The sequence below is a fragment of the Henckelia pumila genome, chromosome 4 (assembly GCF_033568475.1).
Source record: "Henckelia pumila isolate YLH828 chromosome 4, ASM3356847v2, whole genome shotgun sequence".
Lineage (NCBI taxonomy): Eukaryota > Viridiplantae > Streptophyta > Magnoliopsida > Lamiales > Gesneriaceae > Henckelia > Henckelia pumila.
In genome coordinates, this window is record NC_133123.1 from 196821449 (window position 1) to 196848461 (window position 27013).

Below are 27013 nucleotides of genomic sequence, written 5' to 3' on the forward strand. Positions count from 1 at the left end.
GGATCACATCCAATGTCGGGTTCACTTTGATCCCCTTCAAGAAGAAAACCATATCTAATAGGAGGCCTAGACGTCCTCTCGGATATTCTAGTAATAGGCGTGTCAATCAATGGTTCCTGAGGTGTAGGATCATTATTTTGTATCTCGGGTTCTTCTCGAATTTCTTCGAGTTCCATCATCTTGCCTTTCTTATCCAATAAGAACTCCTTCTCCAAGAAGGTGGCATTCCTTGAAACAAACACTTTTGTTTCAGTAGGATGATAGAAATAATATCCGATTGAATTCTTCGGATACCCTAAAAAATAACATAAGGTGGATCGACTATCCAACTTATCTCCCACTGTCTGCTTCACGTAAGCAGGACATCCCCAAATCTTCAAGTACGAATACTTAGGAGCTTTGCCATTCCATAACTCGTATGGTGTTTTGTTCACTGCTTTAGTGTGAACGTTGTTCAACAACAATACCGCCGTTTCAAGAGCATAGCCCCAAAACGAAGATGGGAGCTCAGTGAAGCTCATCATAGATCGAATCATGTCCAACAAAGTTCGATTGCGACGCTCCGAAACACCATTAAGCTGAGGTGTCATAGGAGGAGTCCACTGAGAGAGAATCCCATTCTCTTTTAGATAGCTCAAAAACTCGGTACTCAAGTATTCTCCACCTCGATCCGATCGAAGTGCTTTAATCCTCTTACCTAGTTTGTTTTCTACTTCATCCTTGAATTCTTTGAACTTTTCAAATGCTTCAGACTTATATTTCATTAAATATAAATACCCATACCTTGAATAATCATCAGTAAAGGTAATGAAGTAGGTGTGGCCAAATTGAGTACCAATTCTAAATGGACCACAAACATCTGTATGGATCAAATCCAACAGATTTTTACTACGCTCAAGTTTCCCCTTGAATGGAGATTTAGTCATTTTTCCTTTCAGGCAGGATTCACAAGTAGGTAGAGAGTTAATATCAGACATATCAAACATGCCCTCTCCCACTAGCTTGTTCATCCTCCTTGAGGAAATATGACCTATCCTAGCATGCCAAAGATTTACCGGGTTTTGACTATCGTTTTTCTTTTTATTTGTTGTTACCGGTTTATCGACATAATTCATTGAAACGTCTTTTCATTTTAAGTTATATAGATTGTTTTCAAGTTGTCCATTTCCAATCAAACATTCATTCTTGTAAATATTGCAAATCCCATTCACAAAATTGCAAGAATAACCATCTCTATCAAGCATAGAAATAGAAATAATGTTTTTGACCAAATCCGGAACATACAAAACATCTCTAAAAAATAACTTAAAATTGTTTTGCAAAATTAAATAAATGTCTCCTATAGCTTTGGCTTCGACTCTAGAACCATTCCCGAGCCTTAGCTGGGTCTCACCCATCCTTAGCTTACGACTTCTTGTCATCATTTGCAACTCATTGCAAATATGAGATCTATATCTGGTATCCAATACCCAAGAAGTAGTATTAAGTAAAACATTTATTTCAATGTAAAACATACCCTTTGCAGTTCTCAACTGCTCGAGGTATTCCTTGCATTTACGTTTCCAATGACCGGGTTTCTTGCAGTAATGGCAAACTTGTTTAGACTTGTCGAATTTTGCATGTAACATTTGGCCTTGAGATCATGGTCCAACCATTTCTCTAGTTCGGCCAACCTTTCGGCAGTTACATCAGCCGAGGCTATTTTCGGAGAAGCCTTTTCTAACACTTAGAAAATCTTTTCCGAACTCAGGACAATCTTAACTTATGGAACCATCCTGTATTGATTGCTCCAAAAAGTTTTTTTTGTTCGAGAATTGAAACATGTGGATTACGAATTCATTGTAATGAAATACTGAGATGAAACAGACAATAATCGATGATTTGTTTAATAATTTACTAAGACATAAAATATGGCGAATTTTATTTTATGAATCACACTCCCACTATTTTGACGATTTCACTACCCTCTAGTGAAAACGAGAAACATTTTATTTAGTGGGAACATGGAGTCCGATTGACAAAGCATAGTCCCGAATAATATCAGCCAACCATAATTTTCAAAAGGTAGAGCCCAATTACTTCCAAAGTAACCCCCATGTATTTACCTCATGTCCAATAAGGGCCCAATAATATGACGCCGTTTATTGTGACATGTCAAGATGACCCATCAATATTAAGTTGTGATGGACGGTCACCATGTGGATCCCCCAATAATATGAGCCGATCCCATGGGAGTTCCACCCAACTTACAACATTTGTCGATCCAATGTACAGCTTTCCGACGAACGGGCCCCCCCAATAATATGAGCCGGACCATATCCGTGGGTAGCATCTCATACATTGATCGTTGATGGAAGGTAGGAAAATTTAAACAATATTTAAATTCCCTTTTATTAATCTTGATATAAATTTTAAATCATATTTAAAATGAGGGATTTTTAATTTTTGAAAATTTGTCTCATCATTTAAAATTTGTATGCTTGCGGGATTCATACAATTTAGTCTAAACATGCATACAACGATAATATCATATATTATATTTTAGGATGATCGATTCCATTACTAATCGACCCGTGGTTGCCAATCACGAGTCTAAGTCTAATCCTAGGTGATATGCAAGTATGCAATGCAATCCTATTACATTGTGCTTCCAATTTACATTTCTTCAGTCTTTATCATTGCTTGCTGGTCCCACCTCCATCTTCAAAAACTCCCACTATTTCTAGTGAATTTACAATAAATTACTATGACAAATAAAGGAATACATTGTAGGGGTGGGAACGGGCCATAAACCAGGCCCACTTTTATTTCAAATGATAAAATCAAATTTGGGCCATAAACCAGGCCCATTAATAAAACCCAACAATGAATAATAAAGTCAAATGTAAACAACCTAACATACACCTATAATATTGGTCATGGCAATCGATCATCCTTATCCAATAATATTTAATTCAAAATTAATTTATTGGATAACATGCAATGGCAATTAAATTAAAAAGGATAAAATCATATTCCATATATAAAATCTTATTTTACATACAAAATCATATTTTACCTTTTTATCAAATAAAATCATATTTTACATATAAAATCCAATTTTATACATAAAATCATATTTTACTCAATATTTTCATAAGATCATATCTTATCATCAATTGTACCAAAAATAATCAATTTCATAAAATCTGATTTAACGGATAAAATCTATAAATTTTCCAAAAATTCAAATTTATCCAAAAATCAATTTTAAAATTTTCGGACTCGAACAATTCGATTCGACGCCTCGTGGACCAATCAAAAACAATTTTCGATCGGACCAAAAATAGAATTTTAACATATTAAAATTTTAATTAAAAATAAAAATTAATTTTCCCGGGCCGCCCGGGACGATCCCGGGCAGCCCGCGCCCCAAAAGGGGCTCGGTCCGAGCAGCTCGTCGCTGCCCTGGGCAGCGATCCAATTGCTGCCCTTGGGCAGCGACGTTCGCTGCCCCGGGTTTGCCCATTAATTTTAAATTTTTAAAATCCTTTTGTTTCAAAAAACCAAGGCTTAAAAATTTTTTACAATCGATTAATTTAATCGCTTGATCTGAGCAACCTGGCTCTGATACCAATGTTGGAAAACGGTGTTCAGATCAATCAGAATTGATACCCGGTGCAGCGGAAGTTTTAAAATTTTATATGGAACGATTCCATATCATGGGTATCAAAACTTTACGATTAAATTGTGCGTGTAAAAATTAAATAACAATTAAATTTTTACCTTGAATCTCGAAACGAGATTATGGACACCAACAGATAACTCTGCTCTTGTTGTATATCCCAGGAACTGATGGACGAACAATTCTTCAATCAGGTCCACGAACAGAATTCGAATCCCTCTGATAGATTGCACTAGAAAATCTATCAGAAGTTTCTACGAAGAGAATTAACGAATTTGATCCGTTAAACCAGACTGCAAATTCGAAATTCACAGACTGGATTTCAGAGAGAAAAACACAGAGAGGGGGGCGGCCACTCTAGGTCTCAAAACCCTAGTGTTCGAAAATTATGAGACTTGTGTCTAATTTCTGCACTGCAATAACTTATTTATAATATGGGCTGATAACAGCTTAGGGCCCATTAGTCATAAGTTAATGCCTGACAAGCAAAGCCTGCATATTCAGAAATTAATATAAAATTCATCGTGACTCAGATTGATAAACCAATTTCACCAATGTGCACAGAAACCATTTCTGCATCTTTTAAAGTCAAGATAAATTTTCTGAATCCGAATTTAGTGATTTCCAAAAATGTCCATCCCTATGTCATTTTAGGAAATCTTACTCTTCTACTCTGATATAAGAAGTCCTACTTCTTTGTTCATTAAATTTAACTCTTTAAATTTAACTATTTCAACGGGAATTAGAAATCCATTACTTGTGTGACCCTCAATGGTTCAGGGATACAGCTAGCCGTGGGCTCACAACTCCTTGTGACTCGAAACAACAATTTCCGACTTGCCCATCGAATCATGGTAAGAGCGCCTAGCAACATCGCCCCATGATTTCCTAGGTATCACTGATAGTGCCTGCAAGAACCAATAGATTTTGGTTAGCGTACAATACGGTCCCTTCATCCATATATCCCGATCGAATCAACAACCATTGGTAAATCGAGAGTCGTTCGAGATTCGATAACTATGCAATGCATCTTGAAGATCAAATAGTGACATCGCATGTGCTACTAAGAAACCATTTCTTAAAAACACATCATGTACTCTGGCCAGAGATTCCTCACACTAATATCTCCTCAGATTGCATATGATATCCACACTAGCAAGTATGTGGTGAATCCTTGACAACAAAGCATTGACTCCTATATGTGTCGTAACTGTACCCAATCCCGATACCTGATGACCCCAATAGAGTCGGTAAACGAGTCAAAGTACAGTACTAGCATATAGAGTCTCAATGATGTTTCAAGTAGTAAGGACTAATGGTGTAACCCCAAAACCGCGGACTTTATCCACTCGATAAGTGATAACCACTTGGAAAGTCCGGATAGGGTAGTTCGATCATTCATCGTATGAATATCCATTTGCATGCTTTGAACATCTCTATGTTCCATACCAATGAAACGTGGTACTCGGCATCGTAAATGTTAGTCTCAATCTCGAGCGATCCTTATCCTTATTAACGGACGGCTCAATCGACTAGGAACTGTTAAGAATATACAGTGACTATAAGATGTGTTTCATGATAGCCATCCCCATGTGCCACCAAATCTTACATACACTATAGTATATTCAAGGTCTTCATCTAAACATCTTATAGTATGTCACAACATAATAATATGATAAAAGATAAAGTAAATGCCATTATAAAAGTGTAAATTATATTAAACAAAAGATTGTTTATACATAGAGTCATAAAAGCCCATAGCCACAAGTTGGCTCACCGGGCACCCACTCTTTCATAGTGCGTATCTAGGTTAAAGAGACGGAGACGCTCAAATTCCAAAACGGAGATTGTCTTTTGGGGCATTTTTCCCGCATGTCGTGCTGGGACCCACCAAAGCGGCCCGCGTCACCCAGATCGCACGTTCACATCGTATGATTCAGTCTATTGTATCTTTTCTATCCGCGGATTGGACTGAAAGAGTCGGAAATAGGACGGAGAGGAATCGAAAGAATTAGAAGTACGAGTAAGAAAAAAAGAAATTAATAAAAAAGGGGTGCAACACGAGGACTTCCCAGGGGGTCACCCATCCTAGTACTGCTCTCGACCAAGCACTCTTAACTTCGGAGTTCAAATGGGATCCGGTGCATTAGTGCTGGTAAGATCGCATCCAATAGTGAATGAATTTTTATTGTTTTGTCTCTCGAATTGCGGATCGGAGGAACAGGAGCTGCAGTTTCAAACGGACATAACTTTCGATCGGCTAAGAGTTACGGGAGCTTCAGCCTGTTCACACGAAGCTCCTCTAGATACCTACAGCAAGTATCTCGGTCTAAGAGACGGAGATGCTCAAATTACAACCCGAAGATGGTCTTTCGGGGCGTTTTTCCGTAGGGCACGCTGGGACTCACTGAAGCATCCTGCATCACCCAGATCGCACGTTCACGTCGTGTGATTAAGTCTATTGCATCTTTTCTATCCGTGGATTGGACTGAAAGATTCGGAAATAGGACGACGAGGAATCGGAAAAATAAGAAGTACGAGTAAGAAAAAAATAAATTAATGAAAAAGGGGTGCAACACGAGGACTTCCAAGGGGGTCACCCATCCTAGTACTGCTCTCGCCCAAGCACGCTTAGCTTCGGAGTTCTGATGGGATCCGGTGCATTAGTGCTGGTATGATCGCACACAACAGTGAATGAATTCTTTATTTTTTTGTCTCTCGAATTGCGGATCGGAGGAACAGGAGCTGCAGTTTCAAACGGACATAACTTTCGATCGGCTAAGAGTTACGGGAGCTTCAGCCTGTTCACACGAAACTCCTCTTGATACCTACTGCAAGTATCTCGGTCTAAGAGACGGAGAAGCTCAAATTACAACCCGGAGATGGTCTTTCGGGGCGTTTTTCCCGTAGGGCGCACTGGGACCCACTGAAGCGGCCTGCGTCACCCAGATCGCACGTTCACGTCGTGTGAATAAGTCTATTGCATCTTTTCTATCCGCGTATTGGACTGAAAGAGTCAGTAATAGGACGGCGAGTAATCGGAAAAATAAGAAGTACGAGTAAGAAAAAAAGAAATTAATGAAAAAGGGGTGCAACACGAGAACTTCCCAGGGGGTCACCCATCCTCGTACTGCTCTCTCCCAAGCACGCTTAACTTTGGAGTTCTGATGCGATCCGGTGCATTAGTACTGGTATGATCGCACCCAACAGTGAATGAATTCTTTATTTTTTTGTCTCTCGAATTGCGGATCGGAGGAACAGGAGCTGCATTTTCCAACGGACATAACTTTTGATCTGCTGAGAGTTACGGGAGCTTCAACCTGCTCACGCGCAGCTCTTCTCGATACCTACAGTGCGTATCTCGGTCTAAGAGACGGAAAAGCTCAAATTCAAACCCGAAGATGGTCTTTGGGGGCATTTTTCCCATAGGATGCGCTGGGACCCACCAAAGTGGCCCGCGTCACTCAGATCGCACGTTCACGTCGTGTGATTCAGTCTATTGCATCTTTTCTATCCGTGGATTGGACTGAAAGAGTCGGAAATAGGACGGAGAGGAATCGGAAGAACAAGATGTACGAGTAAGAAAAAAAGAAATTAATTAAAAAAGGGGTGCAACACGAGGACTTCTCAAGGGGTCACCTATCCTAGTACTGCTGTTGCCCAAGCACGCATAACTTCGGAGTTCTGATGGGATACGGTGCATTAGTGCTGGTATGAACGCACCCAATATTGAATGAATTATTTATTTTTTGTCTCTCGAATTGCGGATCGAAGGAACAGGAGCTGCAGTTCCAAACTGACATAACTTTCGATCGGCTGAGAGTTACTGGAGCTTCAGCCTGCTCACGCAAAGCTCCACTCGATACCTATAGTGCGTATCTAGGTTAAAGAGATGGAGACGCTCAAATTCCAAAACGGAGATGGTCTTTTGGGGCATTTTTCCCGTATGTCACGCTGGGACCCACCGAAGCGGCCCACGTCACCCAGATCGCACGTTCACATCGTATAATTCAGTCTATTGCATCTTTTCTATCCGCGGATTGGACTGAAAGAGTCGAAAATAGGATGGAGAGGAATCGGAAGAATTAGAAGTACGAGTAAGAAAAAAAGAAATTAATGAAAAAGGGGTGCAACACGAGGACTTCCCAGGGGGTCACCCATCCTAGTACTGCTCTCACCCAAGCACGCTTAACTTCGGAGTTAAGATGGGATCCGGTGCATTAGTGCTGGTATGATCGCACCCAATAGTGAATGAATTTTTATTGTTTTGTCTCTCGAATTGCGGATCGGAGGAACAGGAGCTGCAGTTTCAAACGGACATAACTTTCGATCGGCTAAGAGTTACGGGAGCTTCAGCCTGTTTACACGAAGCTCCTCTCGATACCTACAGCAAGTATCTCGGTCTATGAGACGGAGACGCTCAAATTACAACCCGGAGATAGTCTTTCGGGGAGTTTTTCACGTAGGGCGCGCTGGGACCCACTGAAGCATCCTGCGTCACCCAGATCGCACGTTCACGTCGTGTGATTAAGTCTATTGCATCTTTTCTATCCGCGGATTGGACTGAAAGAGTCGGAAATACGACGGCGAGGAATCGGAAAAACAAGAAGTACGAGTAAGAAAAAAAGAAATTAATGAAAAAGGGGTGCAACACGAGGACTTCCCAGGGGGTCACCCATCCTAGTACTGCTCTCGCCCAAGCACGATAACTTCGGTGTTTTGATGGGATTCGGTGCATTAGTACTGGTATGATAGCACCCAACAGTGAATGAATTCTTTATTTTTTTGTCTCTCGAATTGCGGATCGGAGGAACAGGAGCTGCAGTTTCAAACGGACATAAATTTCGATCTGCTGAGAGTTACGGGAGCTTCAGCCTGCTCATGCGAAGCTCTTCTCGATACCTACAGCGCGTATCTCGGTCTAAGATACGGAGAAGCTCAAATTCAAACCCGAAGATGGTCTTTGGGGGCATTTTTCTTGTAGGACGTGCTGGGATCCACTGAAGTGGCCCGCGTCACCCAGATCGCACGTTCACGTCGTGTGATTCAGTCTATTGCATCTTTTCTATCCGTGGATTGGACTGAAAGAGTCGGAAATAGGACGGAGAGGAATCGGAAGAACAAGATGTACGAGTAAGAAAAAAAGAAACTAATTAAAAAAGGGGTGCAACACGAGGACTTCCCAGGGGGTCACCCATCCTAGTACTGCTCTTGCCCAAGCACGCATAAATTCGGAGTTCTGATGGGATCCGCTGCATTAGTGCTGGTATGATCGCACCCAATAGTGAATGAATTCTTTATTTTTTTGTCTCTCGAATTGCGGATCGGAGGAACAGGAGCTGCAGTTTCAAACGGACATAACTTTCGATCGGCTGAGAGTTACTGAAGCTTCAGCCTGCTCACGCAAAGCTCCACTCGATACCTATAGTGCGTATCTAGGTTAAAGAGACGGAGATGCTCAAATTCCAAAACGGAGATGGTATTTCGGGGCATTTTTCCCGTATGTCGCGCTGGGACCCACCGAAGCAGCCCACGTCACCCAGATCGCACGTTCACATCATATGATTCAGTCTATTGCATCTTTTCTATCCGCGGATTGGACTAAAAGAGTCGAAAATAGGACGAAGAGGAATCGGAAGAATTAGAAGTACGAGTAAGAAAAAAAGAAATTAATGAAAAAGGGGTGCAACACGAGGACTTCTCAGAGGGTCACCCATCCTAGTACTGCTCTCGCCCAAGCACACTTAACTTCGGAGTTCTGATGGGATCCGATGCATTAGTGCTGGTATGATCGCACCCAATAGTGAATGAATTTTTATTGTTTTGTCTCTCGAATTGCGGATCGGAGGAACAGGAGCTGCAGTTTCAAACGGACATAACTTTCGATTGGCTAAGAGTTACGGGAGCTTCAGCCTGTTCACACGAAGCTCCTCTCGATACCTACAACAAGTATCTCGGTCTAAGAGACGGAGACGCTCAAATTACAACCCGAAGATGGTCTTTCGGGGCATTTTTGCCGTAGGACGCGCTGGGACCCACTGAAGCGTCCTGCGTCACCCAGATCGCATGTTCACGTCGTGTGATTAAGTCTATTGCATCTTTTCTATCCACGGATTGGACTGAAAGAGTCGGAAATAGGACGGCGAGGAATCGGAAAAATAAGAAGTACGAGTAAGAAAAAAAGAAATTAATGAAAAAGGGGTGCAACACGAGAACTTCCTAGGGGGTCACCCATCCTAGTACTGCTCTCGCCCAAGCACGCTTAATTTCGGAGTTTTGATGGGATGCGGTGCATTAGTGCTGTTATGATCGAACCCAACAGTGAATGAATTTTTATTTTTTTGTCTCTCGAATTGCGGATCGGAGGAACAGGAGCTGCAGTTTCAAACGGACATAATTTCGATCGGCTAAGAGTTACGGGAGCATCAGCCTGTTCACACGAAGCTCCTCTCGATACCTACACCAAGTATCTTGGTCTAAGAGACGGAGACGCTCAAATTACAACCCGGAGATGGTCTTTCGGGGCGTTTTTCCCGTAGGGCGCGCTGGGACCCACTGAAGCATCCTGCGTCACCCAGATCGCACGTTCACGTCGTGTGATTAAGTCTATTGCATCTTTTCTATCCGCGGATTGGACTGAAAAAGTCGGAAATAGGACGGCGAGGAATCGGAAAAACAAGAAGTACGAGTAAGAAAAAAAGAAATTAATGAAAAATGGGTGCAACACGAGGACTTACCAGGGGGTCACCCATCCTAGTACTGCTCTCGCCCAAGCACGCTTAACTTCTGAGTTCTGATGGGATCCAGTGCATTAGTGCTGGTATGATCGCACCCAACAGTGAATGAATTCTTTATTTTTTTGTCTCTCGAATTGCGGATCGGAGGAACAGGAGCTGCAGTTTCAAACGGACATAACTTTTGATCGGCTAAAAGTTACGGGAGCTTCAGCCTGTTCACACGAAGCTCCTCTTGATACCTACAGCAAGCATCTCTGTCAATGAGACGGGGACGCTCAAATTACAACCCGGAGATGGTCTTTCGGGGCGTTTTTCCCGTAGGGCGCGCTAGGACCCACTGAAGCGGCCTGTGTCACCCAGATCGCACGTTCACGTCGTGTGATTAAGTCTATTGCATCTTTTCTATCCGCGGATTGTACTGAAAAAGTCGGTAATAGGACGGCGAGGAATCGGAAAAATAAGAAGTACGAGTAAGAAAAAAAGAAATTAATGAAAAAGGGGTGCAACACGAGGACTTCCCAGGAGGTCACCCATCCTAATACTGCTCTCGCCCAAGCACGCTTAACTTCGGAGTTCTGATGGGATCCGGTGCATTAGTACTGGTATGATCGCACCCAACAGTGAATGAATTCTTTATTTTTTTGTCTCTCGAATTGCGGATCGGAGGAACAGGAGCTGCAGTTTCAAACGGACATAACTTTCGATCTGCTGAGAGTTACGGGAGCTTCAGCCTGCTCACGCGAAGCTCTTTTCGATACCTACAGCGCGTATCTCGGTCAAAGAGACGGAGAAGCTCAAATTCAAACCCGAATATGGTCTTTGGGGGCATTTTTCTCGTAGGATGTGCTGGGACCCACCGAAGTGGCCCGCGTCACCCAGATCGCACGTTCACGTTGTGTGATTCAGCCTATTGCATCTTTTCTATCCGTGGATTGGACTGAAAGAGTCGGAAATAGGACGGAGAGGAATCGGAAGAACAAGATGTACGAGTAAGAAAAAAAGAAACTAATTAAAAAAGGGGTGCAACACGAGGACTTCCCAGGGGGTCACCCATCCTAGTACTGTTCTTGCCCAAGCACGCATAACTTCGGAGTTCTGATAGGATCCGGTGCATTAGTGCTGGTATAACGCACCCAATAGTGAATGAATTCTTTATTTTTTTGTCTCTCGAATTGCGGATCGGAGGAACAGGAGCTGCAGTTTCAAACGGACATAACTTTCGATCGGCTGAGAGTTACTGGAGCTTCAGCCTGCTCACGCGAAGCTCCACTCGATACCTATAGTGCGTATCTAGGTTAAAGAGACGGAGACGCTCAAATTCCAAAACGGAGATGGTCTTTCGGGGCATTTTTCCCGTATGTCGCGCTGGGACCCACTGAAGCGGCCCGCGTCACCCAGATCGCACGTTCACATCGTATGATTCAGTTTATTGCATCTTTTCTATCCGCGGATTGGACTGAAAGAGTCGGAAATAGGACGGAGAGGAATCGGAAGAATTAGAAGTACGAGTAAGAAAAAAAGAAATTAATGAAAAAGGGGTGCAACACGAGGACTTCCCAGGGGTACTGCTCTCGCCCACGCACGCTTAACTTCGGAGTTTTGATGGGATCCGATGCATTAGTGCTGGTATGATCGCACCCAATAGTGAATGAATTTTTATTGTTTTGTCTCTCGAATTGCGGATCGGAGGAACAGGAGCTGCAGTTTCAAACGGACATAACTTTCGATCGGCTAAGAGTTACGGGAGCTTCAGCCTGTTCACACGAAGCTCCTCTCGATACCAACAACAAGTATCTCGGTCTAAGAGACGGAGACGCTCAAATTACAACCCGAGTACTGCTCTCGCCCAAGCACGCTTAACTTCGGAGTTCTGATGGGATCCTGTGCATTAGTGCTGGTATGATCGCACCCAATAGGAAATGAATTTTTATTGTTTTGTCTCTCAAATTGCGGATCGGAGGAACAGGAGCTGCAGTTTCAAACGAACATAACTTTCGATCGGCTAAGAGTTACGGGAGCTTCAGCCTGTTCACACGAAGCTCCTCTCGATACCTACAGCAAGTATCTCGGTCTAAGAGATGGAGACGCTCAAATTACAACCCGAAGATGGTCTTTCGGGGCGTTTTTCCCGTAGGACGCGCTGGGACCCACTGAAGCATCCTGGGTCACCCAGATCGCACGTTCACGTCGTGTGATTAAGTCTATTGCATCTTTTCTATCCACGGATTGGACTGAAAGAGTCGGAAATAGGACGGAGAGGAATCGGAAAAACAAGAAGTACGAGTATAAAAAAAAGAAATTAATGAAAAAGGGGTGCAACACGAGGACTTCCCAGGGGGTCACCTATCCTAGTACTGCTCTCGCCCGAGCACGCTTAAATTCGAAGTTCTGATGAGATCCGGTGCATTAGTGCTGGTATGATCGCACCCAATAGTGAATGAATTTTTATTGTTTTGTCTCTCGAATTGCGGATCGGAGGAACAGGAGCTGCAGTTTCAAACGGACATAACTTTCGATCGGCTAAGAGTTACGGGAGCTTCAGCCTGTTCACACGAAGCTCCTCTCGATACCTACAGCAAGTATCTCGGTCTAAGAGATGGAGACGCTCAAATTACAACCCGGATAGGGTCTTTCGGGGCATTTTTCCCGTAGGGCGTGCTGGGCCCTATGAAGCGGCCTGCGTCACCCAGATCGCACGTTCACGTCGTGTGATTAAGTCTATTGCATCTTTTCTATCCGCAGATTGGACTGAAAGAGTCGGTAATAGGACGGCGAGGAATCGGAAAAACAAGAAGTACGAGTAAGAAAAAAAGAAATTAATGAAAAAGGGGTGCAATACAAGGACTTCCCAGGGGGTCACCGATCCTAGTACTGCTCTCGCCCAAGCACGCTTAACTTCGGAGTTCTGATGGGATCCGGTGAATTAGTGCTGGTATGATCGCACCCAACTGTGAATGAATTCTTTATTTTTTTGTCTCTCGAATTGCGGATCGGAGGATCCGGAGCTGCAATTTCAAATGGACATAACTTTCGATCGGCTAAGAGTTACGGGAGCTTCAACCTGTTCACACGAAGCTCCTCTTTATACCTACAGCAAGTATCTGGGTCTAAGAGACGGAGACGCTCAAATTACAACCCGGAGATGGTCTTTCGGGGCTTTTTCCCGTAGGGCATGCTGGGATCCACTGAAGCGGCCTGCGTCACCCAGATCGCACGTTCACGTCGTGTGATTAAGTCTATTGCATCTTTTCTATCCGCGGATTGGACTGAAAGAGTCGGTAATAGGACGGCGGGGAATCAGAAAAATAAGAAGTACGAGTAAGAAAAAAAGAAATTAATAAAAAAGGGGTGCAACACGAGGACTTCCCAGGGGGTCACCCATCCTAGTACTGCTCTCGCTCAAGCACGCTTAATTTCGGAGTCCTGATGGGATGCGGTGAATTAGTGCTGTTATGATCGCACCCAACAGTCCATGAATTTTTATTGTTTTGTCTCTCGAATTGCGTATCGGAGGAACAGGAGCTGCAGTTTCAAACGGACAAAACTTTCGATCGGCTAAGAGTTACGGGAGCTTCAGCCTGTTCACACGAAGCTCCTCTCGATACCTACACCAAGTATCTCGGTCTAAGACACGGGGACGCTCAAATTACAACCCGAAGATGGTCTTTCGGGGCGTTTTTCCCGTAGGGCGCGCTGGGACCCACTGAAGCGGCCTGTGTCACCCAGATCGCACGTTCACGTCGTGTGATTAAGTCAATTGCATCTTTTCTATCCGCGGCTTGGACTGAAAAAGTCGGTAATAGGACGGCGAGGAATCGGAAAAATAAGAAGTACGAGTAAGAAAAAAAGAAATTAATGAAAAAGGGGTGCAACAAGAGGACTTCCAAGGAGGTCACCCATCCTAGTACTGCTCTCGCCCAAGCACGCTTAACTTCGGAGTTCTGATGGGATCCGGTGCATTAGTACTCGTATGATCGCTCCCAACAGTGAATGAATTCTTTATTTTTTTGTCTCTCGAATTGCGGATCGGAGGAACAGGAGCTGCAGTTTCAAACGGACATAACTTTCAATCTGCTGAGAGTTACGGGAGCTTCAGCCTGCTCACGCGAAGCTCTTCTCGATACCTACAGCGCGTATCTCGGTTTAAGAGACGGAAAAGCTCAAATTCAAACCCGAAGATGGTCTTTGAAGGCATTTTTCTCGTAGGACGTGCTAGGACCCACCGAAGTGGCCCGCGTCACCCAGATCGCACGTTCACGTCGTGTGATTCAGTCTATTGCATCTTTTCAATCCATGGATTGGACTGAAAGAGTCGAAAATAGGATGGAGAGGAATCGGAAGAACAAGATGTACGAGTAAGAAAAAAAGAAACTAATTAAAAAAGAGGTGCAACACGAGGACTTCTCAGGGGGTCACCCATCCTTGTACTGCTCTTGCCCAAGCACGCATAACTTCGGAGTTCTGATGGGATCCGGTGCATTAGTGCTGGTATGATCGCACCCAATAGTGAATGAATTCTTTATTTTTTTGTCTCTCAAATTGCGGATCGGAGGAACAGGAGCTGCAGTTTCAAACGGACAAAACTTTCGATCGGCTGAGAGTTACTGGAGCTTCAGCCTGCTCACGCGAAGCTCCACTCGATACCTTTAGTGTGTATCTAGGTTAAAGAGACGGAGACGCTCAAATTCCAAAACGGAGATGGTCTTTCGGGGCATTTTTCCCGTATGTTGCACTGGGACCCACCGAAGCGGCCCGCGTCACCCAGATCGCACGTTCACATCGTATGATTCAATCTATTGCATATTTTCTATCCGCGGATTGTACTGAAAGAGTCGGAAATAGGACGGAGAGGAATCGGAAGAATTAGAAGTACGAGTAAGAAAAAAAGAAATTAATGAAAAAGGGGTGCAACACGAGGACTTCCCAGGGAGTCACCCATCCTAGTACTGTTTTCGCCCAAGCACGCTTAACTTCGGAGTTCTGATGGGATCCGGTGCATTAGTGCTGGTATGATCGCACCCAATAGTGAATGAATTTTTATTGTTTTGTCTCTTGAATTGCGGATCGGAGGAACAGGAGTTTGCAGTTTCAAACGGACATAACTTTCGATCGGCTAAGAGTTACGGGAGCTTCAGCCTGTTCACACGTAGCTCCTCTCGATACCTACAGCAAGTATCTCGGTCAAAGAGATGGAGACGCTCAAATTACAACCCGAAGATGGTCTTTCGGGGCGTTTTTCCCGTAGGACGCACTGGGACCCACTGAAGCGTCCTGCGTCACCCAAATCGCACGTTCACGTCGTGTGATTAAGTCTATTGCATCTTTTCTATCCGCGGATTGGACTGAAAGAGTCGGAAATAGGACGGCGAGAAATCGGAAAAACAAGAAGTACGAGTAAGAAAAAAATAAATTAATGAAAAAGGGGTGCAACACGAGGACTTCCCAGGGGATCACCCATCCTAGTACTGCTCTTGCCCAAGCACGCATAACTTCGGAGTTCTGATAGGATCCGGTGCATTAGTGCTGGTATGATCGCACCCAATAGTGAATGAATTCTTTATTTTTTTGTCTCTTGAATTTCGGATCGGAGGAACAGGAGCTGCAGTTTCAAACGGACATAACTTTCGATCTGCTGAGAGTTACGGGAGCTTCAGCCTGCTCACGCGAAGCTCTTCTCGATACCTACAGCGCGTATCTCGGTTTAAGAGACGGAGAAGCTCAAATTCAAACCCGAAGATGGTCTTTGAAGGCCTTTTTCTCGTAGGACGTGCTAGGACCCACCGAAGTGGCCCGCGTCACCCAGATCGCACGTTCACGTCGTGTGATTCAGTCTATTGCATCTTTTCAATCCATGGATTGGACTGAAAGAGTCGAAAATAGGACGGAGAGGAATCGGAAGAACAAGATGTACGAGTAAGAAAAAAAGAAACGAATTAAAAAAGAGGTGCAACACGAGGACTTCCCAGGGGGTCACCCATCCTTGTACTGCTCTTGCCCAAGCACGCATAACTTTGAAGTTCTGATGGGATCCGGATCTTTAGTGCTGGTATGATCGCACCCAATAGTGAATGAATTCTTTATTTTTTTGTCTCTCGAATTGCGGATCGGAGGAACAGGAGCTGCAGTTTCAAACGGACAAAACTTCGATCGGCTGAGAGTTACTGGAGCTTCAGCCTGCTCACGCGAAGCTCCACTCGATACCTATAGTGTGTATCTAGGTTAAAGAGACGGAGACGCTCAAATTCCAAAACGGAGATGGTCTTTCGGGGCATTTTTCCCGTATGTTGCACTGGGACCCACCGAAGCGGCCCGCGTCACCCAGATCGCACGTTCACATCGTATGATTCAGTCTATTGCATATTTTCTATCCGCGGATTGGACTGAAAGAGTCGGAAATAGGACGGAGAGGAATCGGAAGAATTAGAAGTACGAGTAAGAAAAAAAGAAATTAATGAAAAAGGGGTGCAACACGAGGACTTCCCAGGGGGTCACCCATTCTAGTACTTTTTTCGCCCAAGCACGCTTAACTTCGGAGTTCTGATGGGATCCGGTGCATTAGTGCTGGTATGATCGCACCCAATAGTGAATGAATTTTTATTGTTTTGTCTCTTGAATTGCGGATCGGAGGAACAGGAGTTTGCAGTTTCAAACGGACATAACTTTCGATCGGCTAAGAGTTACGGGAGCTTCAGCCTGTTCACACGAAGCTCCTTTCGATACCTACAGCAAGTATCTCGGTCAAAGAGACGGAGACGCTCAAATTACAACCCGAAGATGGTCTTTCGGGGCGTTTTTCCCGTAGGACGCACTGGGACCCACTGAAGCGTCCTGCGTCACCCAGATCGCACGTTCACTTCGTGTGATTAAGTCTATTGCATCTTTTCTATCCGCGGATTGGACTGAAAGAGTCGGAAATAGGACGGCGAGAAATCGGAAAAACAAGAAGTACGAGTAAGAAAAAAAGAAATTAATGAAAAAGGGGTGCAACACGAGGACTTCCCAGGGGATCACCCATCCTAGTACTGCTCTCGCCCAAGCACGCTTAACTTCGGAGTTTTGATGGGATCCGGTGCATTAGTGCTGGTATGATCGCACCCAATAGTGAATGAATTTTTATTGTTTTGTCTCTCGAATTGCGGATAGAAGGAACAGGAGCTGCAGTTTCAAACGGACATAACTTTCGATCGGCTAAGAGTTACGGGAGCTTCAGCCTGTTCACACGAAGCTCCTCTCGATACCTACAGCAAGTATCTCGGTCTAAGAGACGGAGACGCTCAAATTACAACCCGGATATGGTCTTTCGGGGCGTTTTTCCCGTAGGGCATGCTGGGACCCACTTAAGCGGCCTGCGTCACCTAGATCGCACGTTCACGTAGTGTGATTAAGTCTATTGCATCTTTTCTATCCGCGAATTGGACTGAAAGAGTCGGTAATAGGACGGCGAGGAATTGGAAAAACAAGAAGTACGAGTAAGAAAAAAAGAAATTAATGAAAAAGGGTGCAACACAAGGACTTCCCAGGGGGTCACCCATCCTAGTACTGCTCTCGCCCAAGCACGCTTCACTTCGGAGTTCTGATGGGATCCGGTGCATTAGTGCTGGTATGATCGCACCCAACAATGAATGAATTCTTTATTTTTTTGTTTCTCGAATTGCGGATCGGAGGATCCGGAGCTGCAGTTTCAAACGGACATAACTTTCGATCGGCTAAGAGTTACGGGTGCTTCAGCCTGTTCACACGAAGCTCCTCTTTATACCTACAGCAAGTATCTCGGTCTAAGAGACGGAGACGCTCAAATTACAACCCGAAAATGGTATTTCGGGTCGTTTTTCCCGTAGGGCGTGCTGGGACCCCTTGAAGCGGCCTGCGTCACCCAGATCGCACGTTCACGTCGTGTGATTAAGTCTATTGCATCTTTTCTATCCGCGGATTTGACTGAAAGAGTCGGTAATAGGACGGCGGGAAATCGGAAATATAAGAAGTACGAGTAAGAAAATAAGAAATTAATGAAAAAGGGGTGCAACACGAGGACTTCCCAGGGGGTCACCCATCCTAGTATTGCTCTCGGCCAAGCATGCTTAACTTCGGAGTTCTGATAGGATGCGGTGCATAAGTGCTGTTATGATCGAACCCAACAGTGAATGAATTTTTATTGTTTTGTCTCTCGAATTGCGGATCGGAGGAACAGGAGCTAGAGTTTCAAACAGACATAACTTTCGATCGGCTGAGAGTTACTGAAGCTTCAGCCTGCTCACGCGAAGCTCCACTCGATACCTATAGTGCGTATCTAGGTTAAAGAGACGGAGACTCTCAAATTCCAAAACGGACATAACTTTCGATCGGCTAAGAGTTACGGGAGCTTCAGCCTGTTCACACGAAGCTCCTCTCGATACCTACACCAAGTATCTCGGTCTAAGAGATGGAGACGCTCAAATTACAACCCGGAGATGGTCTTTCGGGGTGTTTTTCCCGTTGGGCGCGCTGGAACCCACTGAAGCTTCCTGCGTCACCCAGATCGCACGTTCACGTCGTGTCATTAAGTCTATTGCATCTTTTCTATCCGCGGATTGGACTGAAAAAGTCGGAAATAGGACGGCAAGGAATCGGAAAAACAAGAAGTACGAGTACGAAAAAAAGAAATTAATGAAAAAGGGGTGCGACACGAGGACTTCCCAGGGGGTCACCCATCCTAGTACTGCTCTCGCCCAAGCACGCTTAACTTCGAAGTTCTGATGGGATCCGGTGCATTAGTGCTGGTATGATCACACCCAACAGTGAATGAATTCTTTATTTTTTTGTCTCTCGAATTGCGGATCGGAGGAACAGGAGCTGCAGTTTTAAACGGACATAACTTTCGATCGGCTAAAAGTTACGGGAGCTTCAGCCTGTTCACACGAACCTCCTCTTGATACCTACAGCAAGTATCTCGTTCTAAGAGACGGAGACGCTCAAATTACAAACCGGAGATGGTTTTTCGGGGCGTTTTTCCCATAGGGCGCGCTGGGACCCACTGAAGCGTCCTGCGTCACCCAGATCGCACGTTCACGTCGTGTGATTAAGTCTATTGCATCTTTTCTATCCGCGGATTGGACTAAAAAAGTCGGTAATAGTACGGCGAGGAATCGGAAAAATAAGAAGTACAAGTAAAAAAAAAAGAAATTAATGAAAAAGGGGTGCAACACGAGGACTTCCCAGGGGGTCACCCATCCTAGTACTGCTCTCGCCCAAGCACGCTTAACTTCGGAGTTCTGATGGGATCCGGTGCATTAGTACTGGTATGATCGCACCCAACAGTGAATGAATTCTTTATTTTTTTGTCTCTCGAATTGCGGATCGGAGGAACAGGAGCTGCAGTTTCAAACGGACATAACTTTTGATCTGCTGAGAGTTACGGGAGCTTCAGCCTGCTCACGCGAAGCTCTTCTCGATACTTACAGCGCGTATCTCGGTCTAAGAGACGGAGAAGCTCAAATTCAAAACCGAAGATGGTCTTTGGGGGCATTTTTCTCGTAGGACGTGCTGGGACCCACCGAAGTGGCCCGCGTCACCCAGATCGCACGTTCACGTCGTGTGATTCAGTCTATTGCATCTTTTCTATCCGTGGATTGGACTGTAAGAGTCGGAAATAGGACGGAGAGGAATCGGAAGAACAAGATGTACGAGTAAGAAAAGAAAAACTAATTAAAAAAGGGGTGCAACACGAGGACTTCTCAGGGGGTCACCCATCCTAGTACTGCTCTTGCCCAAGCACGCATAACTTCGGAGTTCTGATAGGATCCGGTGCATTAGTTCTGGTATGATCGCACCCAATAGTGAATGAATTCTTTATTTTTTTGTCTCTCGAATTGCGGATCGGATGAACAGGAGCTGCAGTTTCAAACGGACATAACTTTAGATCGGCTGAGAGTTACTGGAGCTTCAGCCTGCTCACGCAAAGCTCCACTCGATACCTATAGTGCGTATCTAGGTTAAATAGACGGAGACGCTCAAATTCCAAAACTGAGATGGTATTTCGGGGCATTTTTCCCGTATGTCGCGCTGGGACCCACCGAAGCGGCCCGCGTCACCCAGATCGCACGTTCACATCGTATGATTCAGTCTATTGCATCTTTTCTATCCGCGGATTGGACTGAAAGAGTCCGAAATAGGACGGAGAGGAATCGGAAGAATTAGAAGTACGAGTAAGAAAAAAAGAAATTAATGAAAAAGGGGTGCAACACGAGGAATTCCCAGGGGGTCACCCATCCTAATACTGCTCTCGCACAAGCACGCTTAACTTTGAAGTTCTGATGGGATCCGGTGCATTAGTGCTGGTATGATCGCACCCAACAGTGAATGAATTCTTTATTTTTTTGTCTCTCGAATTGCGGATCGGAGGAACAGGAGCTGCAGTTTTAAACGGACATAACTTTCGATCGGCTAAAAGTTACGGGAGCTTCAGCCTGTTCACACAAACCTCCTCTTGATACCTACAGCAAGTATCTCGTTCTAATAGACGGAGACGCTCAAATTACAACCCGGAGATGGTCTTTCGGGGCGTTTTTCTCGTAGGGCGCGCTGGGACCCACTGAAGCATCCTGCGTCACCCAGATCGCACGTTCACGTCGTGTGATTAAGTCTATTGCATCTTTTCTATCCGCGGATTGGACTAAAAAAATCGGTAATAGTACGGCGAGGAATCGGAAAAATAAGAAGTACAAGTAAGAAAAAAAGAAATTAATGAAAAAAGGGTGCAACACGAGGACTTCTCAGGGGGTCACCCATCCTAGTACTGCTCTCGCCCAAGCACGCTTAACTTCGGAGTTCTGATGGGATACGGTGCATTAGTACTGGTATGATCGCACCCAACAATGAATGAATTCTTTATTTTTTTGTCTCTCGAATTGCGGATCGGAGGAACAGGAGCTGCAGTTTCAAACGGACATAACTTTCGATCTGCTGAGAGTTACGGGAGCTTCAGCCTGCTCACGCGAAGCTCTTCTCGATACTTACAGCGCGTATCTCGGTCTAAGATACGGAGAAGCTCAAATTCAAACCCGAAGATGGTCTTTGGGGGCATTTTTCTTGTAGGACGTGCTGGGACCCACTGAAGTGGCCCGCGTCACCCAGATCGCACGTTCACGTCGTGTGATTCAGTCTATTGCATCTTTTCTATCCGTGGATTGGACTGAAAGAGTCGGAAATAGGACGGAGAGGAATCGGAAGAACAAGATGTACGAGTAAGAAAAAAAAACTAATTAAAAAAGGGGTGCAACACGAGGACTTCCCAGGGGATCACCCATCCTAGTACTGCTCTTGCCCAAGCACGCATAACTTCGGAGTTCTGATGGGATCCGGTGCATTAGTGCTGGTATGATCGCACCCAATATTGAATGAATTTTTATTGTTTTGTCTCTCGAATTGCGGATCGGAGGAACAGGAGCTGCAGTTTCAAACGAACATAACTTTCGATCGGCTAAGAGTTACGGGAGCTTCAGCCTGTTCACACGAAGCTCCTCTCGATACCTACAGCAAGTATCTCGGTCTAAGAGACGGAGACGCTCAAATTACAACCCGAAGATGGTCTTTTGGGGCATTTTTCCCGTAGGATGCGCTGGGACCCACTGAAGCGTCCTGCGTCACCCAGATCGCACGTTCACGTCGTGTGATTAAGTCTATTGCATCTTTTCTATCCGCGGATTAGACTGAAAGAGTCGAAAATAGGACGGCGAGGAATCGGAAAAACAAGAAGTACGAGTAAAAAAAAAAAAGAAATTAATGAAAAAGGGGTGAAACACGAGGACTTCCCAGGGGGTCACCCATCCTAGTACTGCTCTCGTCCAAACACGCTTAACTTCGGAGTTCTAATGGGATCCGGTGCATTAGTGCTGGTATGATCGCACCAAATAGTGATTGAATTTTTATTGTTTTGTCTCTCGAATTGCGGATCAGAGGAACAGGAGCTGCAGTTTCAAACGGAAATAACTTTCGATCGGCTAAGAGTTACGGGAGCTTCAGCCTATTCACACGAAGCTCCTCTTTATACCTACAGCAAGTATCTCGGTCTAAGAGACGGAGACGCTCAAAGTATAACCCGGAGATGGTCTTTCGGGGCGTTTTTCCCGTAGGGCACGCTGGGACCCACTAAAGCGGCCTGCGTCACCCAGATCGCACGTTCATGTCATGTGATTAAGTCTATTGCATCTTTTCTATCCGCGGATTGGACTGAAAGAGTTGGTAATAGTGTTGGAACACGGTGTTCAGATCAATCAGAATTGATACCCGGTGCAGCGGAAGTTTTAAAATTTTATATGGAACGATTCCATATCATAGGTATCAAAACTTTACGATTAAATTGTGCGTGTAAAAATTAAATAACAATTAAATTTTTACCTTGAATCTCGAAACAAGATTATGGACACCAACAGATAACTCTGCTCTTGTTGTATATCCCTGGAACTGATGAACGAACAATTCTTCAATCAGGTCCACGAACAGAATTCGAATCCCTCTGATAGATTGCACTAGAAAATCTATCAGAAGTTTCTACGAAGAGAATTAACGAATTTGATCCGTTAAACCAGACAGCGAATTCGAAATTCACAGACTGGATTTCAGAGAGAAAACACAGAGAGGGGGGCGGCCACTCTAGGTCTCAAAACCCTAGTGTTCGAAAATTATGACCTCTGTTGTGTAATTTCTGTACTGCAATAACTTATTTATAATGTGGGCTGCTAACAGCTTAGGGCCCATTAGTCATAAGTTCAAGCCTGACAAGCAAAGCCCGCATGTTCAGAAATTAATATAAAATTCATCGTGACTCAGATTGATAAACCAATTTCACCAGTGCACAGAAACCATTTCTGCATCTTTTAAAGTCAAGATAAATTTTCTGAATCCGAATTCAGTGATTTCCAAAAATGCCCATCCCTATGTCATTTTAGGAAATCTTACTCTTCTACTCTGATATAAGAAGTTCCACTTCTTTATTCACTAAATTTAACTTTTTAAATTTAATTATCTCAACGGGGATTAAAAATCCATTACTTGTGTGACCCTCAATGGTTCAGGGATACAGCTAGCCGTGGGCTCACAACTCCTTATGACTCGGAACAACAATTTCCGACTTGCCCATCGAATCATGGTAAGAGCGCCTAGCAACATCGCCCCATGATTCCCTAGGTATCACTGATAGTGCCTGCAAGAACCAATAGATTTTGGTTAGCATACAGTACGGTCACTTCATCCATATATCCCGATCGAATCAACAACCATTGGTAAATCGAGAGTCGTTCGAGATTCGATAACTATGCAATGCATCTTGAAGATCAAATAGTGACATCGCATGTGCTACTAAGAAACCATTTCTTAAAACACATCATGTACTCTGGCCAGAGATTCGTCACACTAATATCTCCTCAGATTGCATAGGATATCCACACTAGAAAGTATGTGGTGAATCCTTGACAACAAAGCATCGACTCCTATATGTGTCGTAACTGTACCCAATCCCGACACCTGATGACCCCAATAGAGTCGGTAAACGAGTCAAATACAGTACTAGCATATAGAGTCTCAATGATGTTTCAAGTATTAAGGACTAATGGTGTACAACCAAAACCGCGGACTTTATCCACTCGATAAGTGATAACCACTTGGAAAGTTCGGATAGGGTAGTTCGATCATTCATCGTATGAATATCCATTTGCATGCTTTGAACATCTCTATGTTCCATACCAATGAAACGTGGTACTCGGCATCGCAAATGCTAGTCTCAATCTCGAGTGATCCTTATCCTTATTAACGGACGGCTCAATCGACTAGGAGCTGTTTAGAATATACAGTGACTATAAGATGTGTTTCATGATAGCCATCCCCATGTGCCACCACATCTTACATACACTATAGTATATTCAAGGTCTTCATCTAAACATCTTACAGTATGTCACAACATAATAATATGATAAAAGATAAAGTAAATGCCATTATAAAAGTGTAAATTATATTAAACAAAAGATTGTTTATACATAGAGTCATAAAAGCTCTTAGCCACAAGTTGGCTCACTGGGCACCCACTCTTTCAATCTCCCACTTGCCCTAAAGCCAACTAGTCATACTACGCAGTCCCATTGCTTCGCGATGTTTGTCAAATAATGGTCCTAGCAAGGGCTTAGTAAGTGGATCAGCGATATTGTCTGCAAAGGCCACTCTCTCGACAGTGATGTCTCCTCTTTCCACGATCTCCCGGATGATGTGGTATTTCCTCAGTACGTGTTTGGATCTTTGATGAGACCGGCGCCGTTGCCGGGGAGTAATTTTGATTATTTTTTTTAGTCTTGTTACCAATTAGTCTAGATTTTAATTTAGAGTTTTTTTATTTTATTTTGAAGTTACTAATTAAATTCTTCTTAATTATAATTGCAGTTTATGCGACGATCTCAAAGTGCGAATTCTCTACTTTTTGATCCGGAGATCAAACGAACTGCACGTGCTTTGAGAAGAGCGAGAAAAGAAGAAATTAATAACATGGCTGAAGAGAATGTGAATCAAGCTCCCCTGGTGCCTATCAGAGATCACTTCAGGCCGACGATCCAGGCTCACTACTCTGGAATAGCTCGAGAACAATCAATGCCAACAATTTTGAGCTAAAGCCGGCCTTGATCAACATGGTTCAATCGAACCAATTTAATGGGAGTGCCACAGCTGATCCTCACTTGCATCTCTGGACCTTTTTAGAAATTACTGATACGGTAAAATTTAACGGTGTTCCTGAGGATATTATTCATTTACTCTTGTTTCCGTTTTCTCTCAGGGATCAAGCCAGAAGTTGGTTGCAATTACTGCCGCTTGGAAGCATCACTACTTGGGAGGGGATGGCAGAAAAATTTCTTGCTAAATATTTTCCACCTGCCAAGTCCACCCAGTTGAAGATTGAGATCAGCACTTTCAGGCAGATGGATTCTGAACAGCTTTACGAGGCGTGGGAAAGGTACAAAGAACTACTTAGACATTGTCCTAACCAAAATTTTGCAGAATTGGGAACAGATCGAGTGGTTTTACAACGGACTGAATGCGCCTACGAGGATGAACGTGGATTCTGCTTCTGGAGGAACTATTTTTGCAAAGGACCCCGCTCAAGCCTATGATATGCTGGAACAGATGACGATAAACAGTTTTCAATGGCCATCTGAGCGTGTAGGAGTCAAGAAGCCTGCTGGAGTGTATGCAGTAGATCCTCTCACATCTATCACGGCCCAATTATCTGCACTGACTACACAGGTAGCTTCTTTGAATAAGATCACTGTTGCAGATTCCATTGGAGTTGAAGGATCACATAACCCAGAGGAAGTTAATTATATTAATCCTAATGGCTACCGAGGTTATGGAGCTTACAGAGGTAATCCTATTCCTAATGCTTATCACCCTAGTTTGAGGAATAATGAAATTTTTCATATGTTAACAATACTAATAAGGGTGATGGTAAGTTGTCTTTGGAGGATGTGGTTAGTACTTTTGTGCAGGAATCAGGTAAGAGGATGGCAAGAACTGAGTCTCGCCTTGACAGCTTGGAGACGCACATGGTCAACATGGGTGCTGTGTTGCAATCCATGGAGACTAGCATAGGGCAATTGACGAATGCACTGAAGGATAATAACAGAGGCCAGTTTCCTAGCAATACTGAGGTGAATCCCATAGAACAGTGTAAGGCCATAGAGTTGAGGAGTGGACAAGATGTTGGAGTCCAGGAACATGCAGCTGATGTCGAGAAAGAAAAGGAACTCGAAGAGAAAGAGCTTAAAACTGAGCCGAAACCGATGTACAAGCCTCCACTTCCCTACCCGCAAAGGTTCAAGAAGAAGGTGTTGGATGAGCAGTTCTCCAAATTCTTGGAGATTTTCAAGAAAATTCACATCAACATCCCCTTTGCTGAAGCTTTGGAACAAATGCCGAACTACGCAAAATTTATCAAGGAGATGATGTCCAAGAAAAGGAGGTTGCTAGAGAACGAGATGGTGAATTTAACAGAAGAGTGCAGTGCGGTGCTTCAAAAGAAGATGCCACAAAAGCTTAAGGATCCAGGGAGTTTTACTATTCCTTGTTCTATTGGTGGTTCTTATTATAATAATGCACTTTGTGATTTAGGGGCCAGTATTAATTTAATGTCGTTGTCTATTTACAAGGCCTTGGAGTTGGGAGACATGAAAGCGACTAAGATTTCATTGCAATTGGCGGATCGGAGCATTACATATCCCCAAGGAATTGTTGAAGATGTTCTAGTCAAGGTGGATAAATTTATCTTTCCAGCGAATTTTGTGATCTTGGATATTGAAGCAGATCATGGTGCTCCACTGATTTTTGGGAGACCATTTTTGGCCACTGCGGATGCAAGAATTGAAGTGAAGAAGGGTGAATTGTCGATGGGTGTAGAATGCGAACGCGTAATTTTCAATCTATTTACGAAAGCACCTAATCCACCCTTCAAAGAACTGTGCTTGATTGAGCCGGTTGTGAAGCTAGAGGGCTGTCAAAGAGCTAATATTGCGGTTGAATCGTCAAAGAAGAAAAAGTCAAATTTACCACCAATGAAGGCTACGAAAAAGAGAGCAAAACTTAAACGGCGGATCGTGGAATT

At 44.0% G+C, this 27013-nt stretch overlaps 27 non-coding genes and 5 pseudogenes across 27 annotated transcripts; all 32 read right to left on the reverse strand.

Annotated features, from left to right (window-relative positions):
* Positions 1-5714: 5714 nt before the first annotated feature.
* On the reverse strand, positions 5715-5833 carry LOC140870360 (5S ribosomal RNA). The gene has a single exon (XR_012147324.1). It is a non-coding gene; the product is annotated as a 5S ribosomal RNA (ribosomal RNA).
* A 398-nt stretch (positions 5834-6231) lies between these two features.
* On the reverse strand, positions 6232-6350 carry LOC140868540 (5S ribosomal RNA). Its single transcript, XR_012145953.1, has one exon. It is a non-coding gene; the product is annotated as a 5S ribosomal RNA (ribosomal RNA).
* A 400-nt stretch (positions 6351-6750) lies between these two features.
* LOC140868554 (5S ribosomal RNA) lies at positions 6751-6869 on the reverse strand. The gene has a single exon (XR_012145966.1). It is a non-coding gene; the product is annotated as a 5S ribosomal RNA (ribosomal RNA).
* A 401-nt stretch (positions 6870-7270) lies between these two features.
* LOC140869530 (5S ribosomal RNA) lies at positions 7271-7389 on the reverse strand (annotated as a pseudogene).
* Positions 7390-7788: 399 nt separating this feature from the next.
* LOC140870408 (5S ribosomal RNA) lies at positions 7789-7907 on the reverse strand. The gene has a single exon (XR_012147371.1). It is a non-coding gene; the product is annotated as a 5S ribosomal RNA (ribosomal RNA).
* A 399-nt stretch (positions 7908-8306) lies between these two features.
* Positions 8307-8424, reverse strand: LOC140869651 (5S ribosomal RNA; annotated as a pseudogene).
* A 401-nt stretch (positions 8425-8825) lies between these two features.
* On the reverse strand, positions 8826-8944 carry LOC140868596 (5S ribosomal RNA). Its single transcript, XR_012146005.1, has one exon. It is a non-coding gene; the product is annotated as a 5S ribosomal RNA (ribosomal RNA).
* A 400-nt stretch (positions 8945-9344) lies between these two features.
* LOC140868922 (5S ribosomal RNA) lies at positions 9345-9463 on the reverse strand. Its single transcript, XR_012146319.1, has one exon. It is a non-coding gene; the product is annotated as a 5S ribosomal RNA (ribosomal RNA).
* Positions 9464-9862: 399 nt separating this feature from the next.
* On the reverse strand, positions 9863-9981 carry LOC140869549 (5S ribosomal RNA; annotated as a pseudogene).
* A 398-nt stretch (positions 9982-10379) lies between these two features.
* On the reverse strand, positions 10380-10498 carry LOC140868044 (5S ribosomal RNA). Its single transcript, XR_012145479.1, has one exon. It is a non-coding gene; the product is annotated as a 5S ribosomal RNA (ribosomal RNA).
* A 400-nt stretch (positions 10499-10898) lies between these two features.
* LOC140867923 (5S ribosomal RNA) lies at positions 10899-11017 on the reverse strand. The gene has a single exon (XR_012145363.1). It is a non-coding gene; the product is annotated as a 5S ribosomal RNA (ribosomal RNA).
* Positions 11018-11418: 401 nt separating this feature from the next.
* On the reverse strand, positions 11419-11536 carry LOC140869126 (5S ribosomal RNA). Its single transcript, XR_012146516.1, has one exon. It is a non-coding gene; the product is annotated as a 5S ribosomal RNA (ribosomal RNA).
* A 400-nt stretch (positions 11537-11936) lies between these two features.
* On the reverse strand, positions 11937-12041 carry LOC140869760 (5S ribosomal RNA; annotated as a pseudogene).
* A 670-nt stretch (positions 12042-12711) lies between these two features.
* On the reverse strand, positions 12712-12830 carry LOC140868216 (5S ribosomal RNA). The gene has a single exon (XR_012145643.1). It is a non-coding gene; the product is annotated as a 5S ribosomal RNA (ribosomal RNA).
* A 398-nt stretch (positions 12831-13228) lies between these two features.
* Positions 13229-13347, reverse strand: LOC140870403 (5S ribosomal RNA). The gene has a single exon (XR_012147367.1). It is a non-coding gene; the product is annotated as a 5S ribosomal RNA (ribosomal RNA).
* Positions 13348-13746: 399 nt separating this feature from the next.
* Positions 13747-13865, reverse strand: LOC140869004 (5S ribosomal RNA). The gene has a single exon (XR_012146398.1). It is a non-coding gene; the product is annotated as a 5S ribosomal RNA (ribosomal RNA).
* A 399-nt stretch (positions 13866-14264) lies between these two features.
* LOC140868516 (5S ribosomal RNA) lies at positions 14265-14383 on the reverse strand. The gene has a single exon (XR_012145930.1). It is a non-coding gene; the product is annotated as a 5S ribosomal RNA (ribosomal RNA).
* A 401-nt stretch (positions 14384-14784) lies between these two features.
* LOC140868098 (5S ribosomal RNA) lies at positions 14785-14903 on the reverse strand. Its single transcript, XR_012145532.1, has one exon. It is a non-coding gene; the product is annotated as a 5S ribosomal RNA (ribosomal RNA).
* A 400-nt stretch (positions 14904-15303) lies between these two features.
* On the reverse strand, positions 15304-15422 carry LOC140869831 (5S ribosomal RNA). The gene has a single exon (XR_012146824.1). It is a non-coding gene; the product is annotated as a 5S ribosomal RNA (ribosomal RNA).
* Positions 15423-15822: 400 nt separating this feature from the next.
* Positions 15823-15941, reverse strand: LOC140868254 (5S ribosomal RNA). Its single transcript, XR_012145680.1, has one exon. It is a non-coding gene; the product is annotated as a 5S ribosomal RNA (ribosomal RNA).
* A 401-nt stretch (positions 15942-16342) lies between these two features.
* Positions 16343-16461, reverse strand: LOC140869324 (5S ribosomal RNA). Its single transcript, XR_012146703.1, has one exon. It is a non-coding gene; the product is annotated as a 5S ribosomal RNA (ribosomal RNA).
* Positions 16462-16860: 399 nt separating this feature from the next.
* On the reverse strand, positions 16861-16979 carry LOC140868646 (5S ribosomal RNA). Its single transcript, XR_012146053.1, has one exon. It is a non-coding gene; the product is annotated as a 5S ribosomal RNA (ribosomal RNA).
* A 400-nt stretch (positions 16980-17379) lies between these two features.
* On the reverse strand, positions 17380-17498 carry LOC140869758 (5S ribosomal RNA). The gene has a single exon (XR_012146806.1). It is a non-coding gene; the product is annotated as a 5S ribosomal RNA (ribosomal RNA).
* Positions 17499-17896: 398 nt separating this feature from the next.
* LOC140867889 (5S ribosomal RNA) lies at positions 17897-18015 on the reverse strand. Its single transcript, XR_012145329.1, has one exon. It is a non-coding gene; the product is annotated as a 5S ribosomal RNA (ribosomal RNA).
* Positions 18016-18415: 400 nt separating this feature from the next.
* Positions 18416-18534, reverse strand: LOC140869722 (5S ribosomal RNA; annotated as a pseudogene).
* A 518-nt stretch (positions 18535-19052) lies between these two features.
* LOC140867866 (5S ribosomal RNA) lies at positions 19053-19171 on the reverse strand. Its single transcript, XR_012145306.1, has one exon. It is a non-coding gene; the product is annotated as a 5S ribosomal RNA (ribosomal RNA).
* A 400-nt stretch (positions 19172-19571) lies between these two features.
* On the reverse strand, positions 19572-19690 carry LOC140868605 (5S ribosomal RNA). Its single transcript, XR_012146014.1, has one exon. It is a non-coding gene; the product is annotated as a 5S ribosomal RNA (ribosomal RNA).
* Positions 19691-20090: 400 nt separating this feature from the next.
* Positions 20091-20209, reverse strand: LOC140868496 (5S ribosomal RNA). Its single transcript, XR_012145911.1, has one exon. It is a non-coding gene; the product is annotated as a 5S ribosomal RNA (ribosomal RNA).
* A 400-nt stretch (positions 20210-20609) lies between these two features.
* LOC140868229 (5S ribosomal RNA) lies at positions 20610-20728 on the reverse strand. The gene has a single exon (XR_012145656.1). It is a non-coding gene; the product is annotated as a 5S ribosomal RNA (ribosomal RNA).
* A 400-nt stretch (positions 20729-21128) lies between these two features.
* Positions 21129-21247, reverse strand: LOC140870327 (5S ribosomal RNA). Its single transcript, XR_012147293.1, has one exon. It is a non-coding gene; the product is annotated as a 5S ribosomal RNA (ribosomal RNA).
* Positions 21248-21646: 399 nt separating this feature from the next.
* LOC140870484 (5S ribosomal RNA) lies at positions 21647-21765 on the reverse strand. Its single transcript, XR_012147443.1, has one exon. It is a non-coding gene; the product is annotated as a 5S ribosomal RNA (ribosomal RNA).
* Positions 21766-22166: 401 nt separating this feature from the next.
* LOC140868070 (5S ribosomal RNA) lies at positions 22167-22285 on the reverse strand. Its single transcript, XR_012145505.1, has one exon. It is a non-coding gene; the product is annotated as a 5S ribosomal RNA (ribosomal RNA).
* Between the last annotated feature and the right edge of the window lie 4728 nt (positions 22286-27013).